At 41.3% G+C, this 19,592-nt stretch overlaps 1 protein-coding gene across 4 annotated transcripts in view; it reads right to left on the bottom strand.

The window, feature by feature from the left end:
- The window catches only part of srl (sarcalumenin), a 58,854-nt gene that overhangs the window by 27,526 nt on the left and 11,736 nt on the right, over window positions 1-19,592 (bottom strand). The window contains exon 1 of one of the 4 annotated variants that reach the window (XM_055651534.1): window positions 2,310-2,931. The exons of the other annotated variants lie outside the window; for them this stretch is intronic. The gene's annotated coding sequence lies outside the window, so the exon portion shown is untranslated. Of the gene's footprint in view, window positions 1-2,309; window positions 2,932-19,592 lie in introns of those variants that run through there. 4 annotated transcript variants of the gene reach the window in all.

Below are 19,592 nucleotides of genomic sequence, written 5' to 3' on the forward strand. Positions count from 1 at the left end.
TGGGTGAATGCGTGGTGCACTCTTTCGTCCAGTCCATTCATCTGAGGAAGGACATTTATGCCATAGTTGTTCACGGTTCACTTGCTGACCATGTTGCAATCCGGACTAGATGACAAAGCCATAGTTGATAGACGTGATAAATACTCTCAAGTCACGCTAGAAATTGATGGGATCTCATAGAATGGCGCACAGGGATGTATCTTCTTTACCACGACGATCATGCAGGAAGATTGTTTCCGATTGGGGGATCTGTGTCAGGGTCACACTTAAGGCGACAGGGCAAATACCTTTAAAACCGAATGAGGAGTCGTTTTTCATCACAAAGAGAGGATGTTGAATTTCTGTTTCGGCGCCACAGAGGGTCTCTGAGGCCAGTCCATGACCCATATTTACAGAGCCAGTTAGATGTCCACCCTGGGCCTGTAGATCAGAGGTATCGAGAAAAGGCCAAAATACGGGTCTTGAGTTGGTGATCGTAGACCACCGATCATATTAAATAGCGGTGCAGGCTCGAAGGGCCGATTTGGCCGACTCCTTTTGCGCTAATTTCTATTTTTCTATGTTTCTACGGATTAAAAAGGCACTACCTGGAGAAAAGATTTTCGGTAACAGGTAAGCAAACGGACTTGATATACAAGCACTCACGGTGATGATGAGCAGTCGAGCCGCACGGGTAGCAGGCCTTGAAAATTCAAGGCCATCTTAACACACTGCAGCACATTCTTCAATGAGATGTCCGATTCTTTGAGAATCGCCTCTGCTGGATGAATGCGTGCCTGCAGCCCTATGACCAGTCTATATACAAAAACATCTCCCTTTGCTCACGCTTGAGCTTTAGGATCACGGGCCTTTGCCCCACACAGTCGGCACCAAATTCATGATCGATTGCCCCATTCCTGTTGAACGTCTCCATTTGGTTGAAATCTCGCTTCACTCTTTTTTTTCGACTTTCTTCGAAATGCAGCTGCACAATCCTGTTTTGATTTCAGAATCAAACTTTGCAGTTAGTTCTTCTTTTGAAGTAAATTTCAGTATTTGCTTTATCTTTGCTGGAGATATTGATGTAGCAATGTTACAAAATTTTGAGATTTAAAAAATCAAGTCTGCAATTTATTCCATCAGATCATAAAAAGTTTAATTTGACACCTAATTCACTTTCATATCTTCAGTATTAAAAAAGTTATGGGCATTTTCATACTCGGAAATTAGCATCTTGTTCCCTATTGCTTTTCCATTGACTTAACACAAAAGCTGTGATCGAGGACAGTCAAAGGCCCATAACTTTCTTAAAAATTAAGAGAACTGTTATGATTGAAATTTTCAGACCATGTTGCAATCCGATAGATGACAATGCCATTCCGAAACAAATAGATAAACATCGTCAAGTCACTTGAAAGAAAGCATATATTCAGTCGATGGCGCACAGGGATGTAGCTAATTTACAAACGACGACCATTGTGACAACATCTGTCAGAAACATTACAGAAACGGCGAACTTTAATACCTTTCGTGGGACATGGGCTGTCGTCCGTAACCGAAAGGAAATAAATTACCGGTTCTAGCAATAGAGCAAGATCCGATTCTCTCTGAGATCAGTTGCCTGACCCACTAGCATACATAATCAGCAGCATCATCATACTCCACAGATTGTAACCAATAAGCATCGATGTACACCTTGTTTACCAAAAACTTTTCAATGTTGGTGATTGTAAACTACAGGTTTTTGCTCTTCAAACCACACATGCGATTTGGTTCTGCCCACTGTTTTTCCCATTTCTTGTCTTGTAGATTCCATTTCTTAAGAAAACAAAATTATTATGGAAAAACCTTTTCGGTAAGTATCCAAATAACAACTAACTCCCATTCACACAGCAATTCACAATATAACATGATTTTTAAATCCGCACTGTCATGAATTTCCATGCCTCCCCCCCACGAAGGAATTTAATGTTTAATTCCCATAAATTAATCCTAAAAATATACTCAAAATTATTGGTTTTTGCACAATACATGTGACTCAAACTGTTGTTATTATTTAAGTTAAAAATAATGATCATGGAGAGAGAATAACACAAAATATAGACAATTTAGACGGCTTATGGCATGATTGTCCAAATAAAATGGGCATTTTAATCATCTTGCTTCTGGAACGCGATCGATTGGAACGTTGCATTTGCGGTGCATTTGAACCCCATATCAGCAGGAAAAACACTGCCAGTTCGTATGGGGCCGAAATCACATTTTCGCAACGTGAAATTAGATTAAAGCCATCCCAAGAAGCAAGATTATATGTAAAATTCACGACTTACACTTTGTTTCGTCCTGTTCTTGCGATCCGCCACATTGTAGGTGTTGAGGGTGTTCGAAGTCGCTTTTTATTTTAATCCAAATATTAAATTGTACAGCGAGTTTTTTTTTTTAAATGTAGCGCGAACGGGAGTCGGATCAATTATTCTCCAGCAGCTAGCAGCCCGAGGAAGTCCGCCTCCGATAGGCAGTACAAAACTACATTTTAATCCCCTCCCCTCAAAGGCGCCAAAGTCGCGCACACGGGAAGTATTGTAACATCGCTAATTGATGAACACAAGAGAGCCTTCTTCTTCAGGTCAGTAGTAATTGCCATACTTTCAAAATAAAATTCAGCTTGCATTAAATATGACGACCACCTTTCCCGCTCGGGATCGAAACGATCGAATTGCCGAGACATGTTAAGTACACTACAAAACTGAAAAAAACTTTTTTTTAATCGAAAAATAGATTCTTATCTGGGTATTTGGACGCAATCCAAAGTATCCCACTACTGACACCACTTTCGTGTTCTTATTTCTAGGTCTGCACAAAACTTGAGAGTCTCTAATTTACAACAGAAGTCTTTAATGCTTTACTCAATGCTGGCAGCAAGCCAACTCAAAATGGCTGCACACACACACACACACACACAGACAGGAGAGAACAATGTATAAAACATCTCCCTTTGTTCTGTGCAGCGCCACCTGCTGCATGGGAGGAGCAACGGGTCCTCCCACCCCACACAGTCCACCAAACATCACAGCTGATTTAGGTATGTGAAGAGAAAAAGAATAGTTAAGACCAAAGTTGGACCCTTGAAGTCTGAAAATGGTGAATTTATTATGGGGAAGAAAGAAATAGCAGATGAGTTGAACAGGTACTTTGGATCTGTCTTCACTAAGGAGGATACAAACAATCTTCCTGATGTACTAGCCAGAGGATCTGGGGTGACGGAGGAACTGAAGGAAATCCACATTAGGCAGGAAATGGTGTTGAAAAGACTGATGGGACTGAAGGCTGATAAATCCCCAGGGCCCGATGGTCTGCATCCCAGGGTACTTAAGGAAGTTAGATACATTTGCGGGTGGAAGGGAGGGATTGTATGAATAATGAATCAGGCCTACTAAGCAATTCAATGCCGCCTGGATTGAGGCTGTTCTGACCAGTCTAGTGGAGGTTCTTTAGTGGAGGACTCCAAATTTAATCCCACCATCTGACATCCTCACACAGTCTTGGATTTGTTTTTCCTTATTGTTATTATGAATCCAGTTTTCCATTAGAAGATGCAATTGTACTTGTCGCAGTTATGATAATTAGCTGTTTGCTTTGTGATGCTGGTTCAACCATGATTCAGGCTTCAATTGGAGAGCATCAGATTTTATTCATTGCTCCATAGTCAAAGTACACGAGCTAATCCAGTCGGTTAAGCATTGGCCACCATCTTGATGCAGAGACCAAAACTGCTCTGCAACTGCAGCAAAACTGGACTACAGTCATTCCAGTTTTCTAGCATCTGTTTACACAACTTTTTGTACATCGTAAAATCCTATGAGCCATGTCATAGCTCCATAGCCAGGAAAAAGACCAAATTCAGCAAAATAACTCGTGTTCTTTAAAATTTGTAATTTAGTTCCAAAGGAAGTTCTTGCCGTTATACATAAAGGTACATTGATTGGGATAAGAATGAACCATGCTAACTTCACAACTCAAAGGACATTCAATATCTACTGCATTTCCTTCTCTTTATATTTCCATTTCCTGTTTATCTCCATTTCCTGTAGTCACACCTTAGCTGTGGAGTAGAGAATTCCAAAAAATCACAATTGTTTGAGTGAAGTAATGTCTCTTTATCTTCTTGTCTTGGGACTATGGTCTCTAAGCATAGATTCTCTAGTCAGTGAAAACAGACTTCTGGCACCCATCTGTCAAGCTCTGTTTTCATGAGATCACATTGCATTCTTCCAAACTTCACAAATCATAGGCCCCATTTGACTCCAAATCTCCTTTTAGAATAATCCTCCACTTCCAGCAATTGATCGTGAATCAGTGAATGATTGTTACCCCTCCTACATAATTCTGAAGGCTGAACTATCATCAACGGGTACTTCAGGGCATGGGAGAGATATCACACGTTCTTTCTGCAAAGTTCTCCAAATCTACTGGAACCATATACAAACTATTGTCAGTATACTTCCCAGGTCAACAATCACAGTATTGAGGGCCTAATTCTTCCCAGTCTGCCCTTTGGGCCGCATCATTTACATGCCCAATTCCAGAAATATTCTATTCAAAGTCCAGTGAAGATATAACTAGATGGACAGAATGAAAAATCCAAAGATGTTCTCAAAGCCTCCTTGAGAAAATGCAATAGCTCCACTGACTCCCACTGAGAACTTCAAATCCATGCATTGGGAGTGCACAGATACAGTAAATGGTGGAAGGAATTGGCTTCCTCACCAGTCACTTGTCTGCCCTCTGAAACCTCCTGTCCCATTTCTAGTAAGTTTTGCAGTTCATCAGCCACCCTAGAACGTACAAAGCCAGACAAAAAGATCAATCTCAGAACCATGTTCACAGATGAACATATTCAAGCCAAGTAACCTCTTGCTAGAAATCAGATCTGAGTAGAGAATACTTTGGTGACACCAGGATTCTTATATTTGTAATGAAACCTCCTTAGTTTTATGCCCCAACTACCCTGCTTTGTAATTGATTGCTGCACCTACATATAAATTTACTGTTATCTGTGTGCATAAAGCCCCATACAATTCTATAAACTAATATTTATTAGTATCTCCTCTTTTAAAAATGTATTCTACTTTTCCAGTCTTCCAGTCAAAATTCCCACATTATATTCCATTATATTACTGCCTTCTGTTTCAGGAAAATTGATCAAAGCGAGGTAGAACACACAAATTAATCCCAATTCAACATTGCATGGATTACTGTATATGCAAATGGAGGGCCCGAGGGGGAGAGATTACAAGCCTCTCCGAAATATCTGCATCTTTTTTGAAGGCAACAGGATACAGCCTACAGCATTGTTAGTCGCATTCTATTAAATAGCATAGGATATTTAAGTAGGATCAAGGACTTGATGGGCCGAAGGGAATTCGCTGACAGTCATTTTCCATTTGCAGCACAGGACGCAGACACGGTGTTTGAACGAAACATTTTACAGCGAGACAGATTTTCTTTTCTTTAAGCCAATTACATTTCAGGCTATAATGCACTCTCAGGTGTCTGTCATTCTATATATAAACCTACTAAACCCTTGACTGGATTGCAGCCTTAACTAGCTCCAGGGTATCCATTAATCTATATATAAATAGCACCGCACACACCCGCCCCCAGCTACAACTGTTGTCCTGGATTTGGTAACCTATGTATATATAAAGAAACCTTTTGGGAGTGTGAGGTTGTATCTTGGCAATGCTGTCACAATGCACTGACCTCAGCGACTATTTGAACAACCACGCAAGATATGTTAGAAGTCATGAACATTCCAGCAGAGACATGTGGATCTGCAGATGTTCCTAGACTGGGTGTGCAACCTTGACATGTTTCTTTGATACTACAGCGGAGGTGGATAACCTGATGTCTTCATAGAACATAGTGCAGTCTTCCTGATCGTTATCCCCGTGATTTTTCCTTTGTCAGTGTGTCTTTATTTCATGAGGTGGCATCACTGAAGCTCCTCGGCAGCAAGGCCATCCTCCTGTGCCTCATGTGGAGGGGTTGGAGTTCTTTAGTCATCGCATTGGATGTGATGTTCCCCAATCCCCGAATGGCCTACTCCTGCATCTATTGTCTATTGTCTAATCTCGTTACATTAAATACTTACTGGCAAGATCATTGTAGTCAGACAAGACCAATTATTTTTGCAAACCCCCTGGTTCATTGCTGTTCTTCAGGAGAGGAAAATCTGCCCTCCATTCTCATTCTTGCTTGTATCACTCCAGTGATATGAACTAACAAAGATGAGTGGGAAGTAAGATGAACTAGCAAAGATGAGCGAGAAGCAAGCCGATTGGGTAATGTTTAAAGAGCAACAGAAGATAACTAAAAAGACAATATGGGGAGAAAAGATGAGATACGAACGTAAGCTAGCCAAGAATATAAAGGAGGATTGTAAAAGCTTCTTTAGGTATGTGAAGAGGAAAAAAATAGTTTAGACCAGTGGTTCCCAACGTGGGGTGTACGCCCCACAGGGGGGCAATTTGATTTTTAAGGGGGGCAATTGAGCGCGACTGAGGAGGTCTGGGTCCAAATTTTCGATTTTTATTTTTTAGGATTTTCCATCAGGTAAACATATGCAGTTTATGTTTCAGATGTTATTTTGAGTAAATATTTTTTTTGGGGTAAAAAAGGTCTTTATTGTGTAGTTATTACAACCAAGGTATTGGCGTTTTAAGCTTCTTCAGCTGAAACGGAGTTCACTTTTTAAATTATAAGAATTATATATCACCACATGGGGGGGGGGGGGGGCAATCAGGATTTTAGAGGTGATTAGGTGGGGCATGGCCAAAAAAAGGTTGGGAACCACTGGTTTAGACCAAAGTTTGACCTTTGACCTTTGAATACTGAAAAAGGTGGATTTATTATGGGGAACAAGGAAATGACAGATGAGTTGAACAGGTACTTTGGATCCGTCTTCACTAAGGAGGACACAAGCAGTCTCCCTGATATAGTAGTGGCCAGAGGATGATGGAGGAACTGAAGGAAATCCACATTAGGCAGGAAATGGTGTTGGGTAGACTGATGGGACTGAAGGCTGATAACTCCCCAGGGCCTGATGGTCTGCATCCCAGGGTACTTAAGGAAGTGGCTCTAGAACCCGTGGACGCATTGGTGATCATTTCTATATGTTCTATAGATTCAGGATCAGTTCCTCTGGATTGGAGGGTAGTTAATGTTATCCCACTTTTTAAGAAAGGTAAGAGAGAGAAAACGGAATTATAGACCAGTTAGCCTACCATCGGTGGTGGGGAAGGTGCTGGAGTCAATTATAAAAGATGAAATAGCGGCATATTTGGATAGCAGTAACAGGATCAGTCCAAGTCAGCATGGATTTACGAAGGGGAAATCATGCTCGACTAATCTTCTGGAATTTTTTGAAGATGTAACTAGGAAAATGGACAAGGGAGAGATGAAGGGATTCAAAGTAACATTTGCAAATTTGCAGATGACACAAAGCTGGGTGGCAGTGTGAACTGTGAGGAGGATGCTATGAGAATGCAGGGTGACTTGGACAGGTTGGGGGAGTGGGCAGATGGAGTTTAATGTGGATAAATGTGAGGTTATCCACTTTGGTATAAGAATAAGGGGGAAGCCATTTAGAACGGAGATAAGAAAACACTTTTTCTCACAGAGAATTGTGAGTCTGTGGAATTCTCTGCCTCAGAGGGCGGTGGAGGCCAGTTCTCTGGATACTTTCAAGAGAGAACTAGATAGGGCTCTTAAAGATAGCGGAGTCAGGTTATATGGGGAGAAGGCAGGACGGGGTACTGATGGGGATGATCAGCCATGATCGCATTGAATGGCGGTGCTGGCTCGAAGGGCCGAATGGCCTACTCCTGCACCTATTGTCCATTGTCCAACTCTTAGATCCAATGCAATAGGGGTGAACAATAAATAAAGTATTAACACTGTGAACAAATTAAAAATAACACCTTAGACCAAGTTAGCAAAAGTGTCTTAATGTCAGAGATAGTCTGTCAGATTGTAGGTGACCTCAGACAACCACTGCACAAGTTAAAAGTTTGCCCTATATCTCAACCAACATTTGTTCCACAACCACTGTTGCCCTAAATAGACCAACTGGTCATCCTTCCCATAGTCGTTTGTGGATTCATCCTGGAGCACAGCAATGTTAATAAGTCATTTACTAAATGTGAAGGACTTTGGGATTTCCCAATGCTCCAATTTAGAGCAATATCCACGAGGTTTCAATTGCTTTCTTCAATAGCTCAGCAAGTTTTATCTCCATCACATTGTGCAGGTGTTGCCTGCTTCATGCCTCTTTTTAAAGTAGATTCTCTAGTTTTGTATGAAAAATCTCACTAGTCGACCCAGGCATTGACACCTGCTCCATGATGGTGGTCTCTGAACAAGGGAATGAAAGGATATCCACACCACGCGTATATGAGCACCAGTAAAGAGGGTCTTGGATTCTCATCAAGATGGCCACATGATCCAATAGCTAATTAATCTAAACACAAGATTTCTTTGGACTTAATATACCAGGGAAGTAGAAAACAGATATTCCAGAATCAGAGGGCCAAAGTTCAACAAAAACCTTGCATCTAAATGTAGATAGTAGATGGAAAGAATACTGGAGATCCAGAAATTAGTTAATAATCCTGCATACATTCATCAATACTGTCCATATAAAATACTCAAGGACCCATATAGTGAGGCGGCATTTAGAGTATTGTGTTCAGTTTTGGGCACCATGTTATAGGAAAGATGTTGTCAAGGGTACAGAGAAGATTTGTATACATCCTCACCAACACATAGGCTTTAACTGCTTAAATAAAGGAGAAGCATTCAGGAAGGCACTGAGCACATTGAGGCTCTGGGTGAGTAATGGAAGGAACATACTTGTGGAGTAATCTTCAGATCCCACCTAGGATTTTAACTTATGCCCCTGTCCCACTTAGGTGATTTTTTAGGCGTCTAGGCTGTCGCCGGGGTGTCACCTGTATGGTCGTGAGTAGTCTCCTCAGTCGCCCAAAGAATCGGAGCATTTGTCTGGTTGCCGCTGGATTTTGAAATGTTTAAAACTTTACGGCGACAGTTGGCTTGACTCCAATGAGCGTAGCTTGACTTCCCCTGACGTAGTTGCTGTCGTAGGTTGTCGCCAGGATGACGTAGGTTGTCGCCGGTGCTGACTTTGGTGAATTCCATTGGTGACTAACTATGTCAACCGGCGACAGGTACCAGTGACTGAATTGTCTTACCTTATTGTAGCTTGTCGCAGGTGGACGTAGGTTGTCGTAAGTGTGGTCGTAGCTGGACATCCTAATGGGTCGCCAGTTGTCGGTAGCTTGCCGTAGCTTGACGTCAACTAAGTGGTAGGTTGTTGTAGACATTGTCGTAGACTTTAGCGTAGGGGGGTCCAGTCGCGGGTTTTTCGGCGACCTGCTACGACTATGACAGTCGCTGGCAGTCGCCCAAAAAATCGCCTAAGTGGGACAGGCCTATTACGCTCAGATTCTTGGTTACAATCCTGGCATGCTATCAGTTGCTATGAAAGATAGAATTTTAATAGTTTTTTTCTCCCAAAATATGCTTTATTTATAAAAGTTACAAGTATATAACATGGAATATTCACATATTACCATTTGCTGTACAAGAAATACTATTCAACCCTAAACTAAACTAAAAGCGATCGACGTTTCAATGTCTCTGCATTGTCTACCCTCCAGAAATCTCATTTAATTCCAAGTCTCACAGCTCCCATCCCCTCTGAGACCAGAACAAATCACATTCCTTTCAGGCCAATTCTTGTCAAGACTCTGTTCTGCTCCATGATCCCATCTCTTCCCAGGTAATCTCCCACGACCCAGCCCAGCTCCTGCAACCATGAGGCTGATCATTCTTTCCAACCTTTGCCCTAACCTCCCCACTAGTTCACTGTGCTGCACTATTTTCTCTCATTTCCGCAAAACTTTGCCTATGTTTTCAGTTACATGTGATGTTTTCTTGAATATCAGTGATTACTGAATTAAATTATCCATTTCTGCACATTTTTATTACCAAGTTTAATGCACAATTTTTGTTTGTATTCTCTTTTAATTTAAGTGGTCAATGAGTATAAAAATCGTTTAGAATGTTAAGAGGATTCCATAGGGTACATACAATTAAACAATTTGCTCTCCTGGGGATCCCTCACCAGGGATCAATCTGAAAATTAAATGCAGGCCATTTGGGAAGGAATCAGGAAGCAGTTATTACATCGAAAGAAACAGTAATCTCAAACGTTCCTCTTAAAGTCTGTTGAGCTGGGTATCAATTGAAATTTTAGAGACAAGGATGAATAAAATCTTAAATTAGATCATCAAGGGATTTTTGAAGCAAAAGCAAGGGAAATCTGACAGATGGGCAAACAGGCTTAAAGAACTCAACAGCCTTCTGCTTCCCTGAAGCAACACTGTGCCATAATAATGGGAGATCTCTTTTGTCTATTAAATTAACGTTGATGCAGACATTAAAAAATGTGTAAAAAGTGGAGTAACTCAGCAGGTCAGGAAGCATCCCTGGAGAGCATGGATAAGCGACATTGCAGGTCAGGTCATCAATTTATTGGCACTCATTTTATAATTAGTATCACATTCAGGGCACTTTGTAGTGTGACTGATCGTAAAAGGCTGTATGTAGTATGTCTAATCAGAGAGAAATAGGAGATTGCAGATGCTAATATCTTGGGGAAAAAAACAAAGTGCTTGAGGGACTTGCAGGGGGGGAAATGGAGAATCAGCGAAGAAGGGTCCCAACCTGAAATGCTGTCAGTCCTTTTCCTTCCATTGATGCTGCCTAACCCACTGAGTTCATGGTATAGATCACCAAAGGTTTGGGAGTGGGATATATCAGACTGGAGAACCAAGATTGCTGACTCTAACACATGAATTAAGACAAGCATACTTCCATGTGATGGGCTTCAGGGGCAGGAGGAACAAATGTTTTGGAACATATTTTCATTTGGCAAAAGCAATGGGTACATTTATCAGGATTAATAGCTTTACTGTTACATTACAAACTGATAAAGGCTATTTGGCCAGTTATTAATACAGTGTATAATCGGTTGTCTGCATTTGCACTGTCAACAATATCATCATATTCGGGATTGTGAAAAGTATTGATGAAACCTTTTGTGACAGAATTAACAACTTTTGCACTCAGTAACATCGATGGAACTGGAAGATCTCATTCCAATTTCATGATGCAGATTGCTTGGCCTTGGCTGCTTGCGTTCCATAAATTATCCTGGCAGCAATCCCAGCCGCACTTAGTCATATTGTTCACTAGGGGCATTAAATAAGTTTGAGGTCAGTATGTGTCCCTATAACCTTCAGATTCTTGTGCTTGTGCACCAGGGATGTCTAATGCCTATGTTTCTGAGTCATCATATCCATTTGGCCTTGACTCAATGAGTAGCTCTCTCACCTCTGTGTCAGACATTCACAGATTCAAGTTACATTCCAGAAATTGACCACAGCATCCAGACCAGCATTCGTGGACAATTGGATACTTTGCTTTCAGATGAGACAATAAACAGGCCCCTCAGATGAACTTAAAATATTTATTATCCTTTTAAAGTCAAGGAGTCAGAGTCATACAGCACAGAGACAGGCTCTTTGGCTATTATATCCATGTCAATCATCTATACTACTCCCATTTACCAGCACTTGGTTCGTAGCCTTCTATACCTTGATAATTCAAGTGCTCAGCTAGACACTTGTCAAAAGTTGTGAGAGTGCCTGTCTCCATCACCACCCCATAAATTCATAGTCATATGGCATGGAAAAAGGTCCTTTGGCCCAACTTGCCCATGCCAACCAAAATGCCTCAACTACATTAGTCCCACCTACCCACCTTTGGCCTATATCCCTCTAAACCTACTAGGCAGTATGTTCCAGATTACTCCCATCCTGAATGTAAAAAATAAGTTATTCTTCAAATCACATCTTAATCCTTACCTTGACTATATTCTCTAATTTTGGACAGCTTTTCTGTGGGGCAAGGTTCTACTTATTATCTCTGTACCTCATAATTTAGTAACCCTTTATCAGGCCCCTCTTCAACTCCGATGAAAACAACGCCTAGCTAAAACATATCTCCCCTCATAACTGAAACATTCCAAAGGCACTATCCGTGTGAACCTCGGCGCTGCAACCAGAACTGAACACAATACATGTTTTGCGGCTTAAGGTTATGCCGATACCTGATTTTGTATTCTGTACCCTGTCTAGTGAAAGCAAGTATCCCAAACACCTTTTTCAACCTTTTTCTATGCTACCAGCCTCAGGGGTCTTTGAACCTGTACACCATGGTCCCTTTGTAGCTTAGTGCTAGCAAGGGTCCTACCATTCATTGCGTATGTCCTACCGTTAATAATTCTACCAAAGTGCATCACCTCACATATCTGGATTAACCAACATCTGTCCTTGTTCCATGCATCTTACCAACTGATATCATTCTGTGGTCTAATACTATCCTCCTGACTATCAACAACATGACCAATTTTCATATCATCTGCAAACTCACTAATCATACCTCCAACGTTCAAAGCAAAACCATTAAGTATAATACAAACACTGCGGATCCCAGCATTGATCCCTGTGGCATACAACTCAGCCTTTTTAATAATAACGTAAAATTTCACAGTTGTCTTCCCTGAATTCTTAGCTACAATTTTGAAAGGGACCAGAGGACTTTGTTATTCTGGCTGAATATATCTCTCAATTATAGCCATGATCAGATTATTTGATACCAATAATGCAAAAGTGAAACAATGATGTCAATAATAATAGACTGGATGAGGATATAAATAGGATAGGTTTAAAGTGATATATTTGGTTTTAAGTGCAAGAGGAGACAACATAACCTAAATGACACATTTCTGAAGAGCGTGCGAGAGCTGAGGCCCTATGTAAATTATAAATCTTTGCATGATTCAGGACATCTTGAGAGATGGACATGTAGGACAAAAGCAAGTAAGTTTTATTATATCATTATGAGAACAATGGTCACACTTTACCAAGGATGTGAATGAACTAGAGAGAATGTGGAAAATATTTACTGGAGTGTTTCCAGAGTTTTGTGCTACAAGGAAATACATATTCTCCTTGCAGCAAAAAAGGCTGAGAGAAAGCTTGACAGATGTCTATAATTGTGTTAAATTTGGATAAGGAAATAAAAAGAACCTATAACCATGATAAATAAGATAAAAAGACCAGGGAAATGGATTAAAAGTGATGACAAAAAATGTAGGGACGATATGTGAAAAAAAAATGATGCAGAGGATCTTTGTGAAGTGGCACTGACTGAGGGGGGTAGAAACAGAATCATCAGGACTTTTAAAGAGGAAATAGAGGAAAGTAACAGGGCGATGGAAATTTGTAAGGGAATGGGGCAAATAGGTTGTTTTTGTAAAGTGCCAGCGTGGATTCAATACACTATTGTAATTCAGTGATACAAAGATTACTGTTATTGGGACCTCGATGCACATACATTTATTGCACCATTTCCTATATTACAATTGTGACTTTTAGTTTTAGTTGAGAGATACAGCGTGGAAACAGACCCTTCGGCCCACCGAGTTTGCACCAACCAGCGATCCTGCACTATCGCACTATCCCACACACACTAGGGACAATTTACATTTATACCAAGCCAATTAACCTACAACCCTGTACGTCTTTAGAGCGTGGGAGGAAACCGAAGATCTCGGAGAAAACCCAAGTGGTCGCAGGGAGAACATGCAAACTCCATACAGACAAGCACCCATAGTCAGGATTGAACCCGGGTCTCTGGCGTTATAAGGCAGCAATTCTACCGCTACGCCACCGTGACTTCATCAACCCCATTAACTTCACACTGCCTCGGGAATGCAGCCAATATAATAATATATTATCACACCTTTCATTCTCTTCTTTGCTCTTCCGTCGGGTAGAAGATCCAAACAGACCGAAGAACAGGTTCTTCCGCACTATATCAGACTCTTGAATGAACCTCTCATATGCTAAGAATTTCTGATTTTCTAATCTGCCTCATTGTGGCCCTCACACTTTTTTAATCTGCACTTTCTCTGAAGCTGTTACATCTTATATTCTGCACTTTGTTCATTTTCTCTTTTGAAGTATCTGATGTGCTTATGTATGGTATGATTTACTTGGATAACATGTAAAATAAGTTTTTCACTGTATCTCGTTGCATGTGACTAATAAGCCAATATTTAATAATTAATTAATTGTTTGTGAAGTCCTTTTGTAATGTTCTTGGGATATGAAAAGTACAGCTCACAAATTATTTTGTCCTTGCGGTTAATTAAAATTTATTTTTTAATCTAACAGTACTTGCAAAAAAACAAAAGGCTGGAGGAACTCAGCAGGTCAGGCAGTATCTGTGGAAGAAATGGACAGACGATGTTTCAGGTCAGGACCCTTTTTGCTCAAGGTGCCAGCATCTGTAATTTCTGAGACCTGTTGTTTTGATTTAAAAGGTAATGTGATCAGAATAGCTTGTCCTAATGATATCATTGAAACATGGAAAAGCAGCATTTAAACTGCAATACTGTATTGTGACAGTGATTATTCAAAAATACTGTCATCCTTCAGGTGAGATATTAAACCGAGATCCCATTTGCATGTACCAGATTAATATGCAAGGTGAATGTACAAGATTCTGTGGCATTATTTCAAAGCAGGCAGGAGATCTTTCATATCTGTCCTGGCTTAAATTTAAAATGCTCTTTGTGGGAGTTTGCTATTTACACATTGGCTGCAGTCTTTCCTATATTACAGTGGGATCTACACTTCTAAAGTAATTCATTGTAAGGAAATCCCATGGGAAATCATAATTATGTCTTATACACTGGATGTTCAATTGGAGCTCTCTCTTCCAAATCCCATTCCCCTGCCTTTTTGTGCATTGTTGTTTACATACTTTGTAGGGTATTGCATGTAAACACTGGATTGAGAGGATTCTCCATAATTATTGGCACACAGATATGGGGACCCCCCCCCCCATTAAATATTGACACACTCCTGGCAATCCCTTCAAACGTTGGCATACTCGTTATGGAAATCCCTGCGCATGTTAACACACTTCTGGGGATTTCCTACATGTATGGGCATATTACTGGGGATTGGCTCCCCCTATTGACATATACCTGAGCCAACTTGCCTCAAGAGGATAACACCAGCAAGGAGTGGAAGAAATGCAGAATCCCACGGGGGATGAGTACATTCTAAACATTATTGTTCACAGCTATGTTAAAAGAGAGAATGCCAAAAATATTAAAGCACACCTGATAGCCAGGGTTAATGTGCCTGCTATTATCAAGCCAACATCCTATTAACCAGCTCTCCTTGGATCTCAATGTTAAAGAGGGAACTGCAGATGCTGGAGAATCGAAGGTTACACAAAAAAGCTGAAGAAACTCAGCGGGTGCAGCAGCATCTATGGAGCGAAGGAAATAGGCAACGTTTCGGGCCGAAACCCTTCTTCAGACTGATCGGGGACCGATCAATCTGAAGAAGGGTTTCGGCCCGAAACGTTGCCTATTTCCTTCGCTCCATAGATGCTGCTGCACCCGCTGAGTTTCTCCAGCTTTTTTGTGTAACCTCCTTGGATCTCATGTGCCTTAACTTTCTGGACCAGCCTATCATGCCTTTTAAATGTGTTACTGATGTCCACATAAGCAATGTCTACTGCCCCACCTGCATCAGTCTTCTTAGTAATCTCTGTAAAATCAAAAAGACTCGATCAAACGAATGAGGTAGTATTTAAAACAGCAGCTGTACAAATCAGCAAGAGTTTGTCAGGCTATCTCTATGTCTCATAGAAATTGCCTGACAAGATGTTGTCCTTGGGATTGTATAACATTTTAGACTGAGTTTTTTTTGTCAAGTTCCTTAAACTGAATAGCCTTTATACAGCTAAGTTTTAGGTAAATTGTTACACCAGAGCAGATAGGAATTTGGGGTTTTTGAACGGACTTTAAAAAAAGAGACGACACGATGGCAGCGTCCATGGGGTACATCGGAAGCCTTGGCACTTTTGACAAGAGTAGAGAGCCGTTCAGCTCCTATATGGAGAGAGCAAACATGTTTTTCACGGCAAACAACATAATGGAGAGATAGTGACTGAAACAAATAAGGCCGTTTGCAAACACATGAAAGCGATTTTGCTCACAGAGATCGGTCCTGAAGTGTACGGCACACTTGTGAATCTCCTTGCGCCCATAAAAACAAAAGACGTGCCATTCAATGGCATTATGATGAAGTTGGAGGAGCACTTCAACCCAAAGCCTCTGGAGATTGCAGAAAGATATAAATTTGGCACTAGAAACCAGAAGCAGAATGAGATAATCAATGAGTACATAAGTTTGCACTGTAACTTTGGAACTTTTCTCCGACGCGCACCACGCGATTTGTTTGTGGTCTCGTGGATGAACGAATTCAGTCCAAACTCATGAACACTCCAGATCTTACATTTGAGAAAGCATGCAAGATTGCCACCACAATGGAGATGGCATCAAAGAATGCTCGCGAGTTTCATTCACCACGGACTGCAGTGGCCGTTGACAGTCACAAGGCAGTGCCTATGGCCAAACCAAGAGGCACTAAACCAAAACCAAAGTATGGCGGGGAGCCGTGTTCAGCCAGTTGTTATCGTTGCAATGGTAATCACTCATCCCAATTTGTCAGTTCAAAACGGCCAAGTGCTATAAATGCCAGAAGAAAGGCCATATCACCTCAGCTTATTGGGCCAAGCTTAAAACAGGAAACCAACAATCTGCGGGAATCAAACAACAACACCAGAGATGAGTTCACAACTTGGAGGTGAACCCAGATGGAAATGAACTTGGGTTGTACACCATTTATGCAACCAACATCGATAAGCCTACAACCAGCCAAGGCAAGGACTTTTGAACTAAACTATTGATAAATGAACAGTTAATCGATATGTGTATTGATACGGCAGCAGATTGTTCGGTCATCAGCAAAGACCTGTACGGAACAAAGTTCCCACAGACACCATTATTTGAGAGTAAGGTCAAACTGAGAAACTACTCCGGCGAAGTTTTGGAGACATGTGGACAAATGAACTGTAAAGTTCAGCATAATGGTCAATCAGTAACACTGCCCATCATAGTGGCCAGCTACAGAAATAAACCAACCCTCCTTGGAAAGGATTGGCTGAGTAGAATAGAGTGGAATAGACTGGAAGAACATTTTAAGCGTCGATTTGTCCAAATCACATCTTGAAAACGTCATAAGCAAACATGCAAACATTTCTGCCGACAGTTACACGGGAATAACAGGGTACTCTGCACACATTCGACTTAAGCAAGATGTGAAACCTGTGTATTGTCGACCAAGACCTGTACCATATGCACTAAAGCAACAAGTCGATGAAGAACTCGATAGGTTAGAGCAGAATGGAGTACTCGTGAAGATAGACCAGAGTAACTGGGCAACGCCAATTGTGGCCGTACCCAAGGCCGACAAAACTGTTCGACAATATGGTGACTACAAAGTCACAATCAACCAAGCCGTTGTTGACGAACAATATCTGTTACCAACCTCACAAGATCTGTACGCAGAACTTAGCGGAGCAAGAGTCTTCACTAAACTGGATTTGTCTCACGCTTACGCTCAACTCAATGTCGACAAGGAAAGTCAGCGGTACTTGACTATCAACAAACATAGGGCTTGTATTCATATACAAAGATGCGCTATGGTGTGAAATCCTCCCCGAATATTTTCCAGTCTGTCATGGACAAAATGTTACAAGGCATTCTGCATTGTGTGTGCGACCAGGATGACCTACTGATATTCACAGAGGGCATGGTAGAACATCTGGAAATCCTCGAGCAAGTTCTCACACGACTGAACTGCCACAATGTCAAACTGCACCAAAGTAAATGTGTATTTGCACAGTCAGAGGTGGTCTACCTTGGACTCAAAGTTGGACTCGTGGCCAACGGACTTTGCCCTGTGAAGGCGAAAGTGGAAGCAATAGTGAATACTCCAAAACCCAACAATGTGTCAGAGCTACGATCATTCCTTCGGATGGTGCAGTTCTATGCATGATTCCAGATTTAACAACTGTGCTAAAGCCACTACATCATCTGCTACAAAAAGATGTGAAATGGATGTGGGGAAAGGAACAGCAATGTGCATATGGCATTTGCAAGGAAAACTTGACAAGTGACGAACTCCTTGTTCACGCGAGATGAAACTTGCTTGTGATGCTTCAAGATATGGTGTAGGTACAGTGATCAAGAAATTCCACCAGTATCTTCTTGGCAGACCATTCACCCTAGTGACTGATCACAAGCCACTACTAGTGATAGTTGGTCCCAAGTCAACTATACCTTCCATGGCGGCATCAAGGATGCAGTGCTGGGTAATTTTGCTGTCCCAGTTTGACTACAAGGTTGAGTACAGAAGCTCCAAGTGCAATGCAGTTGCAAATGTGGGAAGTGAGAACTCAATCTACACACTGCAAGTTGTAGATGAAGACTTTTCAGTGACTGCAACAGAAATAGCAGCAGAAACAGAGAAAGACACTGTGCTGAAGTGGGTCTATGAACAGACATTGAATGGTTGGACTGAAATTGATAGTGGATTGAACTCAGTTCTGAACTCTATCCATAATCGACATCATGAATTATTATGTGAGCAGGGATGCATTAAGTGGGGTTACAGAGTGGTTGTACCAGAGTCTTTGAGAAACAAAATTATGAATGAACTTCATGCCGAACATCCTGGCATAGTAAGCATGAAATCAATTGCCAAAAGTTTTGTGTATTGGCCTGGTATTGACAGTGACATCGAGTCACTGGTGAGCAAATGTAGCGTCTGCCAAAATTGCCGGAGTAAACCACCAAAAACACCACTGCAACCCTGGTCATGGCCAAGTAGACCTTTTCAGAGAGTTCAGGTAGATTTTGTGATGATCACTTTCTGGTACTAGTAGATAGTCATTCCAAATGGATTGAGGTAAAGCATATGGAGTCAAGCACTACTACTGAGCGTACCATAGATGAGTTGAGATCCATTTTTGCATGCCATGGTTTACAGGAAGAACTTGTTTCTGATAACGGGCCTCAGTTTTGTTCAGAATGGTTCAAAGAGTTCATGCAACGGAATGGTGTAAAACACACTTGTTCCCCCATACCATGCAGCCTCCAACGGGACAGAGGAAACGTCTGTTAGAATAGTCAAAGATGCTCTCAAGAAACAGGTTTTGCAGGATAGTTCGAAGCTCAGCATGAAACATCGTTTGGCTAGTTTATTGCTGAAGTACAGAACCACACAACACACAACAGGTTACTGACCTACAGAACTGTCGATGAAGAGAAGGCTAAGAATACGCCTAAGCCTAGTTCAACCCAATTTGGCTTTGAGAGTTGAGCAAAAACAGTTAAGTCAAAAACGCCATTTTGACTCCCACAAAAAGGAGAGGTACTTCAAGCCAGATGAGCAAGTTCGTGTTCTCAGTCCTCCCAACAAGTCCAGTCGAGACAAATGGATATGTTGGGAAAATGGTGGAAGTGTGTGGAACAA

This window comes from Leucoraja erinacea, chromosome 20 (genome assembly GCF_028641065.1).
Source record: "Leucoraja erinacea ecotype New England chromosome 20, Leri_hhj_1, whole genome shotgun sequence".
Taxonomy (NCBI): domain Eukaryota; kingdom Metazoa; phylum Chordata; class Chondrichthyes; order Rajiformes; family Rajidae; genus Leucoraja; species Leucoraja erinaceus.